The sequence below is a fragment of the Jaculus jaculus genome, chromosome 2 (assembly GCF_020740685.1).
Source record: "Jaculus jaculus isolate mJacJac1 chromosome 2, mJacJac1.mat.Y.cur, whole genome shotgun sequence".
Classification (NCBI taxonomy): domain Eukaryota; kingdom Metazoa; phylum Chordata; class Mammalia; order Rodentia; family Dipodidae; genus Jaculus; species Jaculus jaculus.
Window position 1 is genome coordinate 122,322,023 of NC_059103.1, and position 19,865 is coordinate 122,341,887.

At 43.8% G+C, this 19,865-nt stretch overlaps 1 protein-coding gene and 1 pseudogene across 2 annotated transcripts in view; both read right to left on the bottom strand.

Annotated features, from left to right (window-relative positions):
• Rb1cc1 (RB1 inducible coiled-coil 1) overlaps positions 1-2,030 on the bottom strand; it is a 75,229-nt gene extending 73,199 nt beyond the window's left edge. For both annotated transcript variants that reach the window (XM_004653365.2, XM_004653364.2), the window contains exon 1: positions 1,623-2,030. The gene's annotated coding sequence lies outside the window, so the exon portion shown is untranslated. The remainder of the gene's footprint in view (positions 1-1,622) is intronic.
• A 14,322-nt stretch (positions 2,031-16,352) lies between these two features.
• LOC101609254 lies at positions 16,353-17,275 on the bottom strand (annotated as a pseudogene).
• Positions 17,276-19,865: the final 2,590 nt, after the last annotated feature.

Below are 19,865 nucleotides of genomic sequence, written 5' to 3' on the forward strand. Positions count from 1 at the left end.
TCATTTTTAACCATAGTTTAAGTACACTTAACAATTCCCATATTTTATCAATGTAAAAAGCTCACATAACAAGTTATTAGCCGGGCGTGGTGGCGCACACCTTTAATCCCAGCACTTGGGAGGCAGAGGTAGGAGGATTACCATGAGTTCAAGGCCACCCAGAGATGACAGAGTTAATTCCAGGTCAGCCTGGACCAGAGTGAGACCCTACCTCGAAAAACCAAAACAAACAAACAAACAAAAAAACCAAGTTATTACTTAGGGATATTTTTGTGTTTTGTTGTTTTAGAGATAGGGTCTCACTGCATACCCTAGGGCTAGCCTTCAATGTGTAACCCAAAACAGTCTCAAACTCCTGAGCCTCCAGTCTCAGACTCTAGGAATGCTGAGATTACAGGTGTGTGTCACCACACCTGGCTTCTTAAGGTTTTGAACTCAACTTTAAATGCTAAAAATATTGACAAGCATGTTACTGAAAAAACAGACTCATTTGCTGGCTTGGGAGACCATGTCTTTAATCCCAGCACCCTTGAGGCTGAGGGGGGAAGATCACCAATGAGTCTGAGGCCAGCGTGGGCAACACTGAGACCTGGCCTCAACCAAACAAAACAAGTTCACTAAATACAAAACAAAAAATTCTCAGTGTGTAGATATAATGACCAATAAAGTCAGTTAACATACATTTAAAAATCCTTTAATTAACGACATTTGCAAATCTTCGAAGCTGACAACAAACTCAGTTGAATTTAGTTGAATGCTGTGTCTCATCAACCTAAAAACCTTTTTTTTTTTACACACTCAATTAATAAGATGGTCAACTTGTAATGTTTATAACAACCTTGGTATCATTCCCATGTAGCTGAATGTCTTGGAGTGACACTACCAACAGTGAGCACATCAGTATTTCTTGGCATCCAGGCCTAATACCACTTCATGGCATGATCACACTTTAAAAGAATCATGACTGAAAGGAAAGGGTTACGAAACCATCAACAGTAAACACAACACATCCAACAGGGAGTGGAAAAACTATAGACACACTCCACTCACAAGCTGTCATTTTTCCTGCAGGCTAACGTATCTTCATTTCTACCAAGTTGTGAGATCCATAAGCACACCCCAAATCTACCAGCAGGACAGGAGGAGGCTGAGTCATTCCCAGGAGTAACTTTACACTGATTCTCACACTCCGGGGTTGGGACAAAGACATCACCTCTCGGGTCCCTCCCCTCGGAGCTTCTTTAGGCCTCGACCCAACCCCTCTCCAGTTTCTCCAGCGACACATCCAGAGGCTGAACCCTGGCAGGGGTGACGAGTAAGGACGCCTCCCCGGTGGGCTCGCTGGAGCGCCTACCCGGGCAGCACTACGCGGGCGATGGCCCCTCGCTGACCAGCGGCGCACCCACGGAAGGGGGCCCAGGAGTCCGGGCAGGGTAGCCCGGTGGGACACCGACTCCATCAGCCGCTTTTGTCTCAGCGAGAGCTGACGGACAGGCAAAGGGGATAGCTGGGGCAACAACCTGCGGGGCCGGCGGGCGTCCCCTCCCTCCGGAGCACCGAGCCGGGGTCCCCGGGTGCCAGATGGGGGTACAGGACGCGGGCGGACGGGCGGCAGCACTTACCCGGCAGCGCCTCCTCCTCCGCCGGCGGCGGCAGCAGCAGAGCCGGCGGCCCCCGACACCATCTTCTGCCGCCGCCTAGTCCTCGGCGGCAGCTACCAACCGCCCATCCGGCCCTGTCAACCGACACAACCGCAGGCGTCCCGGGCTACAGTCACCGCGGCGGCGGCCCGAACCCAGCAGCCGGGAGGGGTCGGGGTGCGGTGGCCGCAGTCAAGGCCCCTCGGCTCTGGGTCGTGTGCCGGGAGTCAAAGGGGCTGGGGCCGGTCAGAGCCGAGGGGCCACTGCGATCGTGGGGCTGGGTGGGACGGCAGACAGCGTCAGGGAAGGAGGGGGGAACCCGGCGGGGACAGGGACGGGGACGGGGACGCGACCCGGGCCGGGTTTGTTATTGTCGACTCGGCTCTTCCTGCGCAGAGCACGCCGGGAAACGAAGGGCCGGGGGAGGGGCGCCCGGGGCGGCGCAGCGAGCTGTCTGCGCAGGTCCGGAAGTCAGTGGGCTGTCGGGAAGGAGGCGGCCCCGCCCCTTTTGCTTTGGGCCTGGAAAGCAAGTTGGTTGTCCTGCCCTGACCCGGCCCGGTTTGGTCGGGCCTGCGTGTGGAGCTAGTGGCTGGGCGCCGAGCGCCCCAAGGTGAGCGTGACCTTCCTTGCTATATAAGCGGGGAGGACCGGGCTAGGCTGACCCCACCCAGTTGAGATCGCCGGCCGGGAGAGAGAGCTGCCGTCGCCCCAGCCTAGGGCGGAGGCCGCTCGAGAGCTCGCCGTCCCGTGCCTGCCCCTGGACGCGGGGCTGCGGGAGCTGAAGGTCTGCGCCCAGGTCAGCGGTTCTGTCACCCTCGCTGCCGACACACAGCCCGAACTCTAGGACCGCGGGTAGTTGGGACGGTGCCCCATGTGTGTCACACCCGCTGAGGCAGGGAACATAGGCAACCCAGGAAAGTACCAGAACCAGGCCGACTGGATTGCAAACGTCACGAGCACCGGTTTTCAACGCTATGAAATACCGAGTTCTCCAGTTGGGTTAGCAGTGAGCGCAAACACTCAGGAGTGGGGGAACGCTGTATTTGTGGAGATGATCAGCCTCAAGGAGGATCAGACGCCTTAAGGCTTAAGTGTTAAAATTTGACGAGCAGGGTGTTGGGACGATGCTTTCACATTTTGAGGCACTTTCTCGCAAAACCTTCAAGCCCAGGTTCAACTCCACAGCATCCACTTCAGTGGCTGGCTCATGCCATCTGTGATTCCATAGTGCCTTCTACAGTGAGGAGGCTGAGCCAAGGGAATCAAAAAGTTTTGAGCCAATCTGACTTGCCTTCTCAGTCAGGCAGTTTGCAGTGGCAAGAGACCTTGTCTCAAAGAAGGTAGAGCACTAGTATCTCGAAGTTGTCCTCTGACTACCACACATGTACCCATGCCTATACACACGTGCACAAACACAAATGAAAAAGTTGATGAGCAGATGTTACACGTAGGCTAGTTATATTTTTCAAATTGCTATATGCAGGGATGTCTAGTACAAGTAAAAGTTTAGGAGTGAGACCCATGAGTCACCATGGAGTTGTTTACTTTAAAAAGAAAAAGCGACGAAAAGGCACTAAGCTTAACCCAATTTGCTGAAAACCACTGATTGGTAAGTTTTCTGTCATGCTGACTCAGTTTGGTTTTAAGTTTGTACTACTGCATATCCCAGAGAAATCTTGTGTCCATGATCACTGGCATGTCACTTTATATGCTCAGTATTTTTTAAGCTGGAATTTTCTTACATCACCCTGGCTTGCCTGCAAAGCCAAAGGACCCAGGTTTGACTCCCCAGTACCCACATAAAGCCAGATGCACAAGGTAGCACAAGCGTCTGGAGTTCCTTTGCAGTGGCACTAAATTGTTACTAAGCCATAGGAGACATTATGAACTGACAAGATTAAAGAAAAGAGCTGATTTTATTATGCACAGCAAAGTAACTAGCATGCAGGTAATATGTGATAAAGAGAATGTTGGCTAGAAATTGATTATGGTAAACTATGAGAAGCCTCTAAAGAGCATATTGAAAGCCTGGAGAGTAGGCAGAGGTATGAGGTTCACTGTGAGGCCACCCTGAGACTACACAGTGAATTTCAGGTCAACCTGAGCTAGAGTGAGACCCTACCTCAGAAAACAAAAGCAAAACAAAAAACAAACAAAAACCATATTGGTGCCTGTCTTTCCTCATAGTTTATCAGTGACATTCATCAGTGCAAAGACAGCCCAATTTAGAATGTAAATGCATCACAAATCCTCATGTCACTTTACTAAACAAATGTGTTATTTCTCCCTGACTTCTTGGAATGTACATTAATCCTGTTCTAATCCTTCTTAATCATGGACAAGAAGTTACCAGAAATGACTGATTCATACCTTATACACTCATGTAATGTTTAGTTTTAGTGCAAATGTTTATGCATCTAAGATTCTTTCCTAGGGCTAAGTGAAAATATGAATCTAGAGGAAATAACAGCCACTAATCACATGTGAGCAAGTTATTTTCCTTCATACCAAGCCTACTGAGCATCCTTTGTACTCTCCTTAATAAAAACAAGAAAGAAATAAAGTTTTCGTGGTTGGAAGTTTTTAATCTTGTCTCGTTTTTGGCTTCTGCACTTTTCTTAATAAAACAACAAACAGTAACAGGGACGTGCAAATCATGTTAAATAGACATGTGCCAATTCTTTGCATTCAACTTTACATGTACTAGTGAATTGAACCCAAGGAGGCAGGCTTTGTAAAGTAAGTGCCTTTAACCACTGAGCTATCTTTCCGGTCTTCCTAGAACATTCTGGAGATCTAGTAATAAAACATCTGCCTAATATAATTCTGTAAATACTTATTTTGAAGTAAGCTTCTGTGGAAAAGTCCAACCCTCAAGTATCTCAAAGGCTAATAGTGGAAGATGCCACTCAGGAAAACTCCTGCTCCAGGAGTTGTGGTTCACACCTTTAGTCCCAGCATCCTGAGGCTGATGTGATAATCTGTGGCTTCTGGGTACAGCATTATCCACCCCACTGGGAAGTTCTGCTAAAGCTCTCTCTTTTTTTAACATACACATTTTTTCCTCTTTTTTTGGGGTGGGGGGATTCAAGGTAGGGTCTCGCTGTAGCCCAGGCTGACCTGGAATTCACTATGTAATCTCAGAGTGACCTCGAGTTCGCAGCAGTCCTACCTCTGCCTCCCGAGTGCTGGGATTAAAGGCATGTGTCACTATGCCCAGCGGTTAAAGTACACATTATTATCTGGCAAATAAGTAGGGTTCCATATGACTTAGAGAGAGAGAGCACCAAAGAGAATTGGCATGCCAGGGTTTTAGCCACTGCAAATGAGCTCCAGATGCATGCCCCACCTTGTGTACATGCATCACCTTTTGCATTTGCCTTACATGGGTTCTGGGTAGTCAAATCTGTGTCCTTGGCTTCACAGGCAAGCGCCTTAACTGCTAAGCTATCTCTCTAGCCCAGGAATCTCATTTTTATGAATTGGGGGTTTTATTAGAATGACAATATTTTACAATTTACAGATTCAACAAAATATCTGGAAAATGTAGTAAGACTCCATCTTAAATATAGTAGTAATATCTGGACGTGGTGGCATGCCTTTAATCCCAGCACTCGGGAGGCCAAGGTAGGAGGATTTTGAGTTTGAGGACAACCTGAGACTACATAGTGAATTCCGGGTCAGCCTGGGCTAGAGTGAGATTCTGCCTCAAACAAAACAAAACAACAAAAAAAGTTGAACTGGAGAGGTGGCTTAGTGCTTAAGGTGTTTGCTGGCAAAGCTACTGTTAAATGCAGAAGCATTTAAGTTTGTTTTTCTTTTGTGTCCATGATCTCACTGTAGCCCAGGCTGACCTGGAATTCACTCTGTGGTCCCAGTCTGGCCTTGAACTTAAAGTGATCCTCCTACTGTTATGCCCAGATTATGAAGTCCCCAAAGACCACCAAGAAAGTCAGACAGTATGCAACAGCAAAGAGCTTTATTTCAGGCTTAAGCTCAGACTCTTGACCTTACAAGAGCCCTGAGCATCAGGGGGGCAGGGTTTTTGTTTTTTGTTTGTTTGTTTGTTTTTTATAGGGATTTGAACAAAGAAGTAGGGGAATGGTTACACGATTGGTTGATTTAAGCAGTAACTGCACTTGTATTTTTTTTGATAGACTTAGGATACTGGTGGGCAAAGCTGGTGGTTAGGGGTCTAGGGGGACTCCAGGTAGATTAGGTAACCTTTATTGTGATTGGCTATGTGTATTTGAGGAACTTTAAGCAAACTTATCTATGACCACAGCAACACATTACGCAGACACTCTATTCCCATTATCAGGAAACTGACCTTTCTGGGAAGCAGAAACTTAGGCCTATTGATGATTCTGAGGCTTATTATGGCTTCCTGAGTCCTTCACTACCTCTGTCTCACAAGTGCTGGAATTATAAAGGTGTGCCACCACACCTGGCTTTAAAAAATATTTTTATTTGTTTGAGAGAGACAGTGTGTGTATATGGGTGAATGAACTCCAGACTCATGCATCACTTGGTGCATCTTGCTTTATGTGGGTACTAGGGTATCAAACAAGGGCTGTCAGGCTTTATAAATAAGTGTCCTTTTTCTCTATATATTAAATTATCACTTTTACAAAGAAAAACTGAGGCTGCTGGGTATGGTGGCACATGCCTTTGATCCCAGCACTTGAGAGGAAAAGGTAGGAGGATTGATGTGAGTTTGAGGCCACCCTGGGACTACATAGTGAATTCCAGGTCAGCCTGAGCAAGCATGAGACCCTACTTCGAAACCCCACACCCCCCCAAAAAAAAGAAAAACTGGGGCTGGGGATATTGCTTGGTCAAATGCTTGCCATAGCTCTGGGGTTGCTCCCCAGAACTGCATAAACCAGATGTGGTTCATACCTATAATTTCAACACATAGAAGACAGAGGTAGAAGAATCAGAAGTTCAAGGTTATTCTCAGCTACTTAATGAATTCAAGGCCAGCCTGGCTACAAGAGACCCTATCAAAAAGAGTGGGAGGGAGGGAGGGAGAAAAGGAGAACAGAAAGGAAGGCATAAGGGAGGAAAGGAAGTAAAAAAAATTGTCTAGAAATGGGTTTATCAGCATGTTTTGAAGATAAAGAGATAGTCTGTCAAAAGCTAGATTTACTTACTTCTGCTACCTAGTTTTATTCCAACTCATAAGTCCAAACATCTGCAGTTAGGATCCACATATGGGAGAGAATACGTGGTGCTTGGCTTTCTGGGCCTTGGTTCAAACTGGAGATATTAAGACTGATCTCTTTAAATATTCATTAATTTTTTCCTTAATCTATAGTTATAAAAGTTTGGGGGTATATTTGCTTTCTGTAGCAGTTCAATGCCAGAGGAAATCTGGATACCACTTTACCTTGAGATGTCTAGGCACATCCTTAGTAAAATTAAGCTCATTAAATGCTCCTTAGCCTCAACCACAAAATGCATCATTACACAAACATTAAATAATGCCATCAGTGGATGACCATTATGGAGTTCTTAAATGGAAGCTGCCTCTTTGTCATGATATATGGGTTTGAACCTGAGCTTTAATTAATCGGTATGTCATCTTCACAAAGCAACCTAGCCAGATTTATTCTTAACTCAGTTTAAATATAGACAGGGTATGGTGGCCTTTAGTGATGCAAGTATCTCTGCCAATCAAAAGATGACTCACAAGATGTTGCTTATAAGTAGAAGAATTAGCTTTGATTTCTAGGTTTTCTTTCTTTTACTAGCTGATGATTGAGGCTATTTTTAAAATTAATTTATTAGTTTTTTGGGGGTGTGTGCATATGTGTTTATATGGTGTGGTGTCTATGTATAGTATAGTGTTAATGCAGATGTGTGCACACAGGCAGAAACCAGAGGAAAACATTGGGCATCCTCCTCTGTAACTCTGCCATATGGTTTCCTTGAGGCAGGGGTTATGAGAAGTTACCAGAGTTTAAGAGAAATAGAAGGATATTCTAGAGCTGGAGATATAGCACAGTAGTAGAACACTTGCCATAAAAGCAAGAGACCAGCCAAGTGTGGTGGTGCATGCCTTTAATCCCAGCACAGAGGTAGGAGGATCGCTGTGAGTTCGAGGCCAGTTTGGGACTACAGAGTGAGTTTTAGGTCACCCTGGGCTTGAGTGAGACCTTACCTCACAAAACACAAGAACAAAACTCACATGAATTAGAGTCATGTGTATTAATATGAATACTTCAAAAACATCACATCTAAGTAAAATTTGAAATATTTGATAATATGTAGTAGTAGAAAGAATGCCTAAACAAGGCTGGGGAAATGGCTCAGTGGTTAAAGGTGCTTGTTTGTGAAGCCTGCTAGCTTTGGTTTGGTTCCCTAGTATGTACAGATGCACAAAGTGGTATATGTATCTAGAGTTGTTTTGCAGTGACAAGAAGCCCTTACATATACATTCTCCCACTTCCCATTCTCCCGTTTCTCTCTCCTTTGTAAATAAAGCATATGTTTAAAAAGAATGCAAAAATAAGCCTTTTTCTGGAGTATTTAAATACATTACATCCTTAAGGAAGAGCAATTTGGCAATCGATTACAATTTATAATTAAGACTACCAATTTTAATTTATTCTAGATATATCTACATGTATGGAAAATAATATGAACAAGAATAGTTATTGCAATGTTATCTGTACTAGTAAAAGACAGATTTCCATTACTAGTGGTGAGATTAAATAAATTATGATGCATTAATTTCTTGCATCTGGGAAAAAAGACTAAAGAATCTCTTGATACAATGTATGTTGTTATCTCTACCACACGTCTAGAATGCAGACAAGAAGCATTGGTTGCTCCCAGGAAGTTGTTACACATGTATATTGGATACACTTGTAATAAAAGAAACTAAGCTTTCGCCATTATTCTGGAAACATTTGAATTTTGAAGCATATGAATTACCTGTTCACAAAAAGACTAAAATTGTCATAGCTGGTAGAAAGCCGAGGATCTCACTTCCTCTGGAAGGCATGAGGAAGGAAGCCATGGGTTAAGTGTAATTTCTTAAGGCTAGATTTTTCCCTCTTGACAACAGACAAGAAATGTTAGTACTCATGACTTATCTGGACCTCACTGTTCACTTACTGTTTCTCTGAGTGTTTGCAAGTTGCTGTGTAGGTCTTCCAAGTATGATCCAAATCTATCTGGAGCAGCACCAAGTGAAGACAAGGAGCTTAGGCTGGCTTTGACCCTGCTAATGCCTTTTACTAGCTGGATGATCTCCAAAGTACCTTACTCTCTGTGCCTGAGTTTTTTTCCCCACTGCATGATGAGGACTATGATGCATACTTTGTAAGGGTGTCTTAAAATAATACTTGTAGGGAGTTGAAAGTAATACTTGGTTGTGGTGGTTTGAATAGAATAGATGGCCCCCAATATATTCATTGTTTGTTTGTAGTTTGCATCTGTAGTCACCTGCTGGAGGCAATGTCACTGGGTGATCTTAAGGTGTGCTGGTGGGTTTCAGACTTATATGCAAAGTGTGCCTAGCTGGAGTTCCTGAAGTGTGCTGTGGCTTTTGACCTTTAGGCTTGTGCTTCTCTCTCTCCGCTTGGACCTGTGAAGGCAGACCAGCTTCTTCTGCCATTATGAAACTTCCCCTGGACCTGTAAGCTTCAATAAATCCCTTCCTTCATAACTGTGTCTGGTCTGAAAGTTCATCTCAGTGAACCTGAAGCTGTCTGCTACATTGGCAGATAGCACTTGTTCAACCAATACTGTCTTGTTCATTGTGGAATTGCCTTTCCCTTTTCCAGTTTCATGCCTTTCCTCAGGCTGTGCTACTTCTAGAATTGATGACTTCATATCAGAACACTAATAATTTGGGGGCAGAGGAGATTGCTTAGTGGTTAAAGATACTTGCTTGTCAAGCCTGACAACCTGTAGTGTGGTGTGTGTGATGTGTGGTACATGCACGTGTATGCAGATGTCTGCACCTTCTGAGCTGCTCTGCAGCAGGTGTCCTCCTCTATGGCTCATCCACATATTTCCTCAATATGGGGGTCTGTCTCTCAGCATGAGGTCTCTCCCTCAACCTGGAGCTTCTATTGGTCATTGAACCCCAGCAATTCTCTGGTCTCTACCCTCCATACACCTACAGAAGTTACAAATATGCATGGGCATGCCTAGCTTTTTTTTTTTTTTTTTAACATGGGTTCTGGGGAGTCAAATTAGGCAGTCTCTAGCCAGAGAGGCCATCATACTTAAGGAATAAGAACTCTTATCTGCTGAGCTTCAAAGATTTTCAGATCATATGAACAAGTAGAGAAACATTTTGGGGGCTACTGGAGAGATATCTTAGTGGCTAAGGCACTTGCTAGCAAAGCCAAAGGACCAAGGTTTGATTCTGTAGTTCCCAGATACCAATAAAGCCAGATACACAAGGTGGTGTATGTATCTGGAGTTCATTTACAATGGCTAGAGGCCCTTGTAGACCCATATTCGCCCCCCCTCAAATAAATGAATAAATAAAATAGAGAAAATATTTTGGGTTGGGGAGCAATTTTATTATCCTTAATTAAACATCCATAGATCTACTGGCATGCTTAGTATTATTGCTGGGCCACAAGATTTACATGCCTCATTATTGCTAGGTGTGGGGGTTTGCATGTAAAATGTCCCCCATAGCCTCAAGTGTTTGTGATCCTTTGGGGTGGAGCCTTGATTTAGAATGTGTGTTGCTGGGGATGGACTTTGGTGTTGGTTAGTCCAGCCTACTGGGTGTTCAGAGGCAGCTTCCTCTTGCGACTGACTGCTGTCTTCCACCCTGCCACTGACGTAAGACATCACACTAGAGCTGCCTGCTCTGCCATGCTTTCTCCACCATGATGAAACTTCTTGCAACTGCAAACCTGAAATAAACCCTTTTCTCCCATATACTGCCTCTAGTAAGATGGGTTTTTTTTGTTTTTTTTTTAATTTTTTTTTATTATTTATTTATTTATTTGAGAGCGACAGACACAGAGAGAAAGACAGATAGAGGGAGAGAGAGAGAATGGGCGCACCAGGGCTTCCAGCCTCTGCAAACGAACTCCAGACACGTGCATCCCCTTGTGCATCTGGCTAACGTGGGACCTGGGGAACCGAGCCTCGAACCGGGGTCCTTAGGCTTCACAGGCAAGTGCTTAACCGCTAAGCCATCTCTCCAGCCCTAGTAAGATGTTTTATCCCAGCAAAAAGATAACTGTTACACTAGGTTTTTCTAGGGATCCCACACATCCCTCCTGGTGACAATCAACTTCGAAGTTATACACGTTTTTATAGTGTCCACATATGTGGTCTCAATACATAGTAAGAGGGCAAAGCCTAATTAGAAGAAATTTTAGTTGGAAAGAGGAGGAGATTCAGTGGAGAAGACATGGGGAGGGGAAAGAGGGAGGGTGGTGGAAGGGGATTATGATCATGGTGTATTATGTATGAAGGTTGTCAATAAAAATTTCTTTAAGGGTGGGAGAGATTGCTTAGTGGTTAATGCACTTGCCTGCAAAGCCAAAGGACCCAGGTTTGGTCCCCAGGACCCACACAAGACAGATGCACAAGGTGGCACATGTGTCTGGAATTAATTTTCAGTAGTGGCTAGAGAACCTGGAGTGCCCATTCTTTCTCTCTCTCTCTCTCTCTCTCTCTCTCTCTCTCTGTCTTTCTCTCTCTCAATCTCTCTCTCTACCTCTCTCTTTCAAATAAATAAAAATTAAAAAATAGGTTTTTTTTTTATTTTTTTTTTTATGAGAGAGAACAAGACAGAGAGGGAGGATGGGAGAGAATTGGTGTGCCAGAGACCCTAGTCACTGCAGTCAAACTCCAGCAACGTGTGCCACCTTGTGCGCATGCCTGACCTTGTGCGCATGCATCGCTTTGTGAGTCTGGCTGACATGAGTTCTGCAAAGTGGAACCTGGGTCCTTAGGCATCACGGGCAAGTGCCTTAACTGCTAACCCATCTCTGCAGGCCTAAAAAACCAAAAATTTTAAGTTTTAAAAATGAAGAGGCTGGAGAGATTTCTCAGTGATTAAATATGCTTGCTGGGAAAGCCTGGTGATCTGGGTTTGATTTTCCAGTACCCACATAAAGCTAGATGCACAAAGTGACATATGCATCTGGAATTCTTTTGTAGTGGCAAGAAGCCCTGGCACATTTATTCATACACACGCTGTCTCCTCACCTCTCTCTTTTATCTGTCTCTGCTTGCAAATATGTGTATAATTTTCAAGGATTAAATATTGACCTCTGCAAAAAAAAGAGAAAATTTTAGTGTAGGTATAGAGCTCAATTGGAAGAGTGCTTCTTGATCATGCACAAAGCCCTGGGTTCAGTACCCAGCACCATGCAGATAAGTTTCATGATGACTGCCTACTATCTCAGCACATGGGAGGTAGATGCTGGAGGACCAGAGGTTCAGGATCATCCTTGGCTACATAGGGCATTCAAGGCCCTGGATTTAATTTCCAGCAACCACATTCCTCACAAACAAAACATAATCTGAAAGCACAGTGGTATGGCCAGGCATGGTGGCATTTGCCAGTAATCCTAGCATTTTGAGGTGGGAGCAGAAGTATCCTGAGTTCAAAGTGGATACTTAGTGAGTTGGAGAGCAGCGTGGGCTATATGATACCCTGTCAAAAAAAGAGGAAAAAGAGGAAGAGGAGTAAAGGAAGGAAAGGAGGGAGGATGGGAGGAAAGAAGGGGAGAGAGATAAGCAGAAAGGAAAAAGAAAGATTACTAATATGAATACTTAGCTAGAGCACTGCATGTTTTTCAGAGTAACACCAGAGGTCACTGTAAACCAGAAATTTTCCAGTGTCTTAAAATGTTGAGTTGATATTATTCACAAGATTTATTTGAATATTTGATTATTGAGACTTTTAAAAACATTTTTGTTGACAACGTCCATAATTATAAATGATATACTATGGTCATAATCGCCTCTCATCACCCCCAGTAATTACACCCTCCACTGGATAACTTCTTCATTACGACTAGTCTCTCTTCTATTTTGATGTCATCATTTTCTCCTCCTATTGTGCAGGTCTTGGGTACATAGTATGAACAACTGTAAGATCATGAAATCAAGGTCACTTTTTGTTTGAAAGATAGTATCGTAAGCATTTTTCCTCTTCTTTTGGCTTTTAAGTGAGGTGTCTTTTCCAGATCCACCCAATTCACTGCAAATTTCATTTTCTTTACAGATGAATAAAACTCCACTGTATAAATATGTATTAGCATTATCCATTCACCAGTTGATGGGCATCTAGGCTGGTTTCATTTCCTAGCTATTGTGATTAGAGCAACAATAAACATGAATGAGCATATGTCTATAGTAATGTGTAGAGTCCTTAGGGCATATGGCAAAAAGTAGTATAGCTGGGTCATACGGTAAATCTACTTTTAGGAATATCCATACTGATTTCCACAATGACTGTACCAGTTTAATCCCACCAAGAGTATAGAAGGGTTCACTTTCCCCACTCCCTCAGAAGATTATTTTTAAATTTTTATTAATTTAATTTAATTTAATTTTGATTTTCTGAGGTAGGATCTCACTCTAGCTCAGGCTGACCTGGAATTCACTGTGTAGTCTCAGGGTGGCCTCAAACTCATGGCAATCCTCCTACCTCTGCCTCCCAAGTGCTGGGATTAAAGGTGTGTGCCACCATGCCCAGCAAATTATTTTTCAGTTTTTTTTTTTATTATTGACAACTTCCATAAGTATAGAAAATAAACCTTTATTATCCCCCCCACTTTCCCTTTCACAACTCCACTCTCCACCATATACTCTCCCCCTCTCAACCAGTCTCTCTTATTTTTATTTATTTACTTATTTTGTTTTTTCAAGGTAGGGTCTCACTCTAGTCCAAGCTGACCTGGAACTCACTGTGTAGTCTCAGAGTGGCCTAGAACTCAAAGCGATCCACCTACCTCTGTCTCCCAAGTGCTGGGATTAAAGGTGTGTGCCACCATGCCCGGCTCTCTCTCTCATTTTGATGTCATCATCTTTTCCTCCATTATACTGGTCTGTGTAGGTAGTGTCAGGCACTGCGAGGTCATGGATATCAAGGCCATTTTGTGTCTGAAAGAGTGCATTGTAAGGAGTCCTACCCTTCCTTTGGCTCTACATTCTTCCCGCCACCAGTTCCACAATGGACCCTGAACCTTGGAAGGTGTGACAGAGATGTTATAGTGTTGAGCACTCCTCCATCACTTCTTCTCAGCACTGCGTGCCTTCATCCCAAAGTCACTGACATAAGAAAAGAGAAGCTTTCTCTAATCAAAAGTAAGAGTAGCATTAATATACGGGCATGGACAATAAAATAAATGCTTACCCAGGCAGTTTGGTGAGCATAACATATGCATTTAGTCAGACACCAGCAGGTGTTACACCCCTAGGGTTCATTACCTCCCCTTCCGTAGGTTTTAAGTATCAGGCATGTATTTTCTCCTGTGGAGTGGGCCTCTAATCCAATTATAGAGCAGTTGGTTTCCCCATAACAGACATGCTACTATTGCACCCATTGGATCATTTGGCCTGGCTGACCAAACTTAAGGCTTACAGTGCCCACTGTTATTTATCGCCTCTAATGACTTCTCTCTCTCCCATGAAGCTGCATGTAGTGTAGCTTTTTCCAGCTTTCTGTCAGCTGCTCTTCACAGAGGAGGCATTCAGCTGAGCTCGAGCAGGATTTCTCAGTGACCTTGCAGCCCAAGTATGTGGAGTCTTCAACAGTAGGGTCTTACCATCTATTCCTGGTGGAAAACCAAGAGCCTCAACAATGGCCTGTAATGCTTTGGGGTAATCAGGGACCTCCCTGGCCAACAACTCCCTGGAAGGTATCCCATCCCTGGCACTGAAAATTTTCTAGTGACAATCTATTACTTATGTATGGGTGCACCATTGTCCAGAAATGTAGATTTCCATATGACTTATTCATGCTCTGTTAGATTTTGATTAACCTTCCCCCAACCTACCTTTAAGAATATTAAAAAGTATATTTTTATTATTTGCAAGCACAGGGGAGGGAGAAATGGGTGTGTTCCAGGGCCTCTAACCACTGCAGACGAACTCGAGATGCATGCAGCACTTTGTGCATCTTAATTTACTTGAGTACTAGAGAATTAAGTCCAAGAGAGAGAATGGGTTTAATCATGGAAACATGTCTCCAGCTTCAGAAGATTATTTTTAACTCCCCCCATTTTTTATACATCGAGTGACAACCTCCATTCATATTCACAATATACCCTCTTCATAATCCCCTCCCACTGCCCTCTTTGGTCTTGAATTTGTGATCCTCCTGTGTGGGTTTTCTAAATAGCTGGGATTACAGGCTTCTGCTACTAGGTGTAGCTATATTCTGTAATCTTTCTGCTTTTCTGTCTTCTTTTGTCTTTTAAAAAATAGTTACTTAAAAAATATTTATTTGTTTGCAAAGGGAGACAGAGAAAGAAGAGAGAAGGGTCACACCAGGGCCTCCTACCACTGCAAATGAATTACAGATATATGTGCCACTCTGTGCATCTGACTTTACTTAGGTACTAGGGAGAAGTGTTTAGGCTTTGCAGACAAGTGCCTAACTGATGAGCCATCACTCCAGCCTCTTTTTCTTTTTCTCTTTTTTTCTTTTCTCTTGTCTTGTTTTTCCCTTCCCTTCCTTTTCCTTCCCCTCCATTCATCTCTCTCTCTTTCTTTCTTTCTTTCCTTCTCTATTCTTTCTTTCTTTTCTTTCCTTTTATTGTAAAGACAAAGACCTGAATCTCCGTAACCAAGGTTGGCCTCATCTCAGCCTCTGAGTGCTGGAATTTTAGTCATGAGCCTACATTCTGCTTAGATTAGGATTTTTAAGACCCTCTCTGGCTAATACTTTTGCGATCCCACAATTACACAAATATAAACAATCTCTTCTGTTTAACTGTTCTAACACCACAGAGTACCCCTTTCCTCGTGTTTAGAAATGAGCCTGTGGGAAAAAAAGAACCAGATCCAGGACTTGGGAATATGAATCCACTAAAGCTGAGTCAGGCTTGAGGACTGTTGCAGTCTGGTTCGCATTGCTGGTAGAAATCACCCAACCAAGAGCAGCTTCTGGGAAAAAGAGATTTATTTTGGCTTACAGGCTTGAGGGGAAGCTCCACGATGGCAGGGAAAAACAATGGCATGAGCAGAGGGTGGACATCACCCCCTGGCCAACATGAAGTGGACCACAGCAACAGGAGGGTGTGCCAAACACTGGCATGGGGAAACTGGCTATAAATCCCATAAGCCCGCTCCCAACAATACACTCCCTCCAGGAGGCATTAATTCCCAAATATCCATCAGCTGGGGACCTACCATTCAGAACACCTAAGTTTATGGGAGACACCTGAATCAAACCACCACAAGGACCAACCTGTATTCTTTTTTTTTTCTTTTTTGGTGTTAAATAGTATTTATTTTATATTATACACAAACCACACTAAAATGCCTGTAATAAATAAAAGGCAGTATCCTTAGATACAAGGAATTCTAATTGAGTTGGCATAGTCAAGACAATTGTGTCTTTATCTTTAACCCATGTCTGTAATGGACTACAGCATACCAGTTGAAACAGGTGAGTCTTAATTGGTTCTGACCAGTGAAGAGAATTTTTCCCAATATTCAAATATATTCATGTAAACAGTTGTAGAAATCTAAAGATAAAACCAATCATATAGGTTCTGAGGTGGTATTCCCCATCTTTGTGAAAAGTTGAACAGTGAAGTAAGTCCAATCATATCTTTAAAAGGGAAAGCAGTTATAGTATTTACTGAATCAGAATACTATTTTTAAAAAGATCATATTATCTTAATGCATGCCAATTTTACTTAAATAAAGACTTTCCAACAAAAATACTCTGTTAGTCATTCATGATCTGCATTGTGGTGTATGAAATCAGTAAAATTATGGTACACATTAAAAGCCATGAGTCATTTCTGTTTTATAATAAATAAGGCATGGCCATTACTCATTAATAGCTTTATATATATATATTTGTTCATTATTTATTTATTTATTTGAGAGCGACAGACACAGGGAGAAAGACAGATAGAGGAAGAGAGAGAGAATGGGTGCGCCAGGGCTTCCAGCCTCTGCAAACGAACTCCAGACGCGTGCGCCCCCTTGTGCATCTGGCTAACGTCGGACCTGGGGAACCGAGCCTTGTACAGGGGTCCTTAGGCTTCACAGGCAAGCGCTTAACTGCTAAGCCATCTCTCCAGCCTATTAATAGCTTTTTTAAGATAAGATATTAGGTCTGCCCTTTCTCCTTTCTTCTTGATGTCAGCGAAGGTCATTTTTGTTCCAGGGATGTACATTTTGGGATTCTCCAGATACTCCATCAGTGTGTCTTCTCCCCAGGTGATGCCTTTGTTTTTGTTGGCGTCTGAGTAAGAGAATACAGTAGCCTGACCCATCTTCTGTCCAAACAGACGTGGAGATTTGGTCCAGTCTTGTGCTTGCCTCCCTTTTCCACAGTGTGGCACTGGGCACACTTCTGAAGAAAGATCTTCTTGCCTTTCTCAACATCATCCATCTTTAATTCGCTCTGCTGTCGCCGAGCCCACGCGCGCTATGGATCGCAAGGCCCACGTCCCGCTCTCTGTATTTTTTTCTTGAAAGGAGCTGAACCTTCAGACTGGTGCTTGTGCTGTCCACTAACTCCTCAGCGTGTTTCTGCTTTGTCTGCCCCACTGAAATAGCACAGCCTGGCCTCTTCAATTGCTTTGTATCAGAAGATGGCCTTGATTCCTCCTATCTCTACTTCCCAAGTGCTCTAATTACAGGCAGGCACCATCAAGCTTGAATGGTTCCACAGTCCCTTTTATTTTTAAAAACTTTTTGCTTATTTTTATATATATATTTATTTATTTATTTGAGAGCAACAGACAGAGAGAGAAAGAGGCAGCGAGGGGGGGGGGGATGGGCGCGCCAGGGCCTCCAGCCATTTCAAACAAACTCCAGACGCCTGCGCGCCCTTGTGCATCTGGCTAACGTGGGTCCTGGGAACCGAGCCTCGAACCGGGGTCCTTAGGCAACTGTTTAACCGCTAAGCCATCTCTCTAGCCCCACAGTCCTTTTCTTTTTTCCTGGGCTTGGTATATGAGTATATAATATGATCTCTCCCTCTCTCTCTCTCTCTCTCTCTCTGTGTGTGTGTGTGTGTGTGTGTGTGTGTGTGTGTGTGTGTGTATGTGTGTGTGTGTGAGAGAGAGAGAGAGAGAGAGGTGGTATGATGTGTGGTGTATGCATGTGTATGTACTCTTGCAGCATCCCATGCACATGCCTGCAGAGGAGCATAATGACAAATGTCCTGCACCATTGCTCTTCCACCAATTCTTGTTTGAGCCAGGATGCTGGGAGTCAGTCACTCTGACTCTCCCTCTTTACAAAAAGCTTATTAAAATATATTTTTAGCTGGGTGTGGTGGCGCACGCCTTTAATCCCAGCACTCAGGAGGCAGAGGTAGGAGGATCGCCCTGAGTTTGAGGCCACCTGAGACTACATAGTGAATTCCAGGTCAGCTCTGAGCTACAGCGAGACACTACCTCAGAAAACCAATAAATGAATAAATAAATAAAATGTGTGTGTGTGTTTACTTATTTATTTGTGAAAAAGAGAGAGAATGAATATGGGCATGGCAGAGACTCTTTCCCTGTAAACAAACTTTAGATGCAAGGATGCATGTGCCACTTTATGCATCTAGCTTTTTGTGTGTACTGAGTAATGGAACCCAGGTGAAAGGTTTTGCAAACAAGCACTTCTTTTTTAATTTTTTAATTTTTTATTTATGAGAGAGAGAAAGAGAGAAAGAGAGAGAGAGAGAGAGAGAGAGTGCTCACCAGGGCCTCTAGCCACAGCAAATGAACTCCAGATGCATGTGCCATTATGTGCATCTGGCTTACATGGGATCTCGAGAATCGAACCTGGGTTCTTAGGATTCTCAGGCAAGTGCCTTAACCACTAAGCTATCCCTCCAGCCCCAAACAAGCACTTTTAACCACAGAGAATCCACCCAGCCTGAGCTGTGAGCCTCTTACTGATAAGGAGCGTGCTTCTTTTTAAAAGCCTGCGTGAGGGCTGGCTTAGCGGTTAAGCGCTTGCCTGTGAAACCTAAGGACCCCGGTTCGAGGTTTGGTTCCCCAGGTCCCACGTTAGCCAGATGCACAAGGGGGCACACGCGTCTGGAGTTCGTTTGCATAGGCTGGAAGCACACCCATTCTCTCTCTCCCTCTATCTGTCTTTCTCTCTGTGTCTGTCGCTCTCAAATAAATAAATAAATAAATAAAATAAAAAGCCTGCGTGATACCTGGGTCTCTGCTCCCATTTTCAGGACTGAAATTACAGGCATGCATGGTCAAGCCCAGCTCTTAAAAAAAAAATACATATTTGGGCTGGAGAGATGGCCTAGCGGTTAAGCGCTTGCCTGTGAAGCCTGAGAACCCCGGTTCAAGGCTTGATTCTCCAGGACCCACGTTAGCCAGATGCACAAGGGGGCGCACACATCTGGAGTTCGGTTTGCAGTGGCTAGAGGCCCTGGCGCACCCATTCTCTCTCTCTGTCACTCTCAAATAAGTAAAAATAAACAAAAATTTTTTAAAAATACATATTCATTTATTAGAGAGAGAGAGAATGTGTGTACCAGTGCTTCTAGCCAGTGAAAATGAACTCCAGATATATGTGTTGCCATATGCATCTGGCTTATGTGGATTCTGGGAAGTCAAACGTGGGTCCTTAGGCTTTTTAGGCAATCACCTTAACCACTAAGCCATCTCTCCAGCCTCAAGCCCAGTCTTTAAGTGGGTTCCAGAGATTCAAACTCAGGTGGTTTTTCTAATGCATACTATTTTGTTATCAGGATCTGTGTCTTTACCATACATTGCGTTATAGTTTTAAAACTCAGACAAGACAAGATTAGTACCTTCTCCATGCCTGGCATTATGCTGTGGCCTGGAAATATCCTGGACCCATCCCTCCTTTCACTCACAGCTAGTTTGCAGCCCCAAAGGACACAATCCACAAGAATAATACATCTGTGAAGTGCCACTATTGTGTGATGAAAGCACTACTATTCCTGAGCCTAGACTTCAGAAATTCTATTAATTTTAAATACTGGTACAAACTTGCACACTAAATTGGTTACAGTGACATGGATTCAGGAACAATAAGCATCAATTCAGTGGA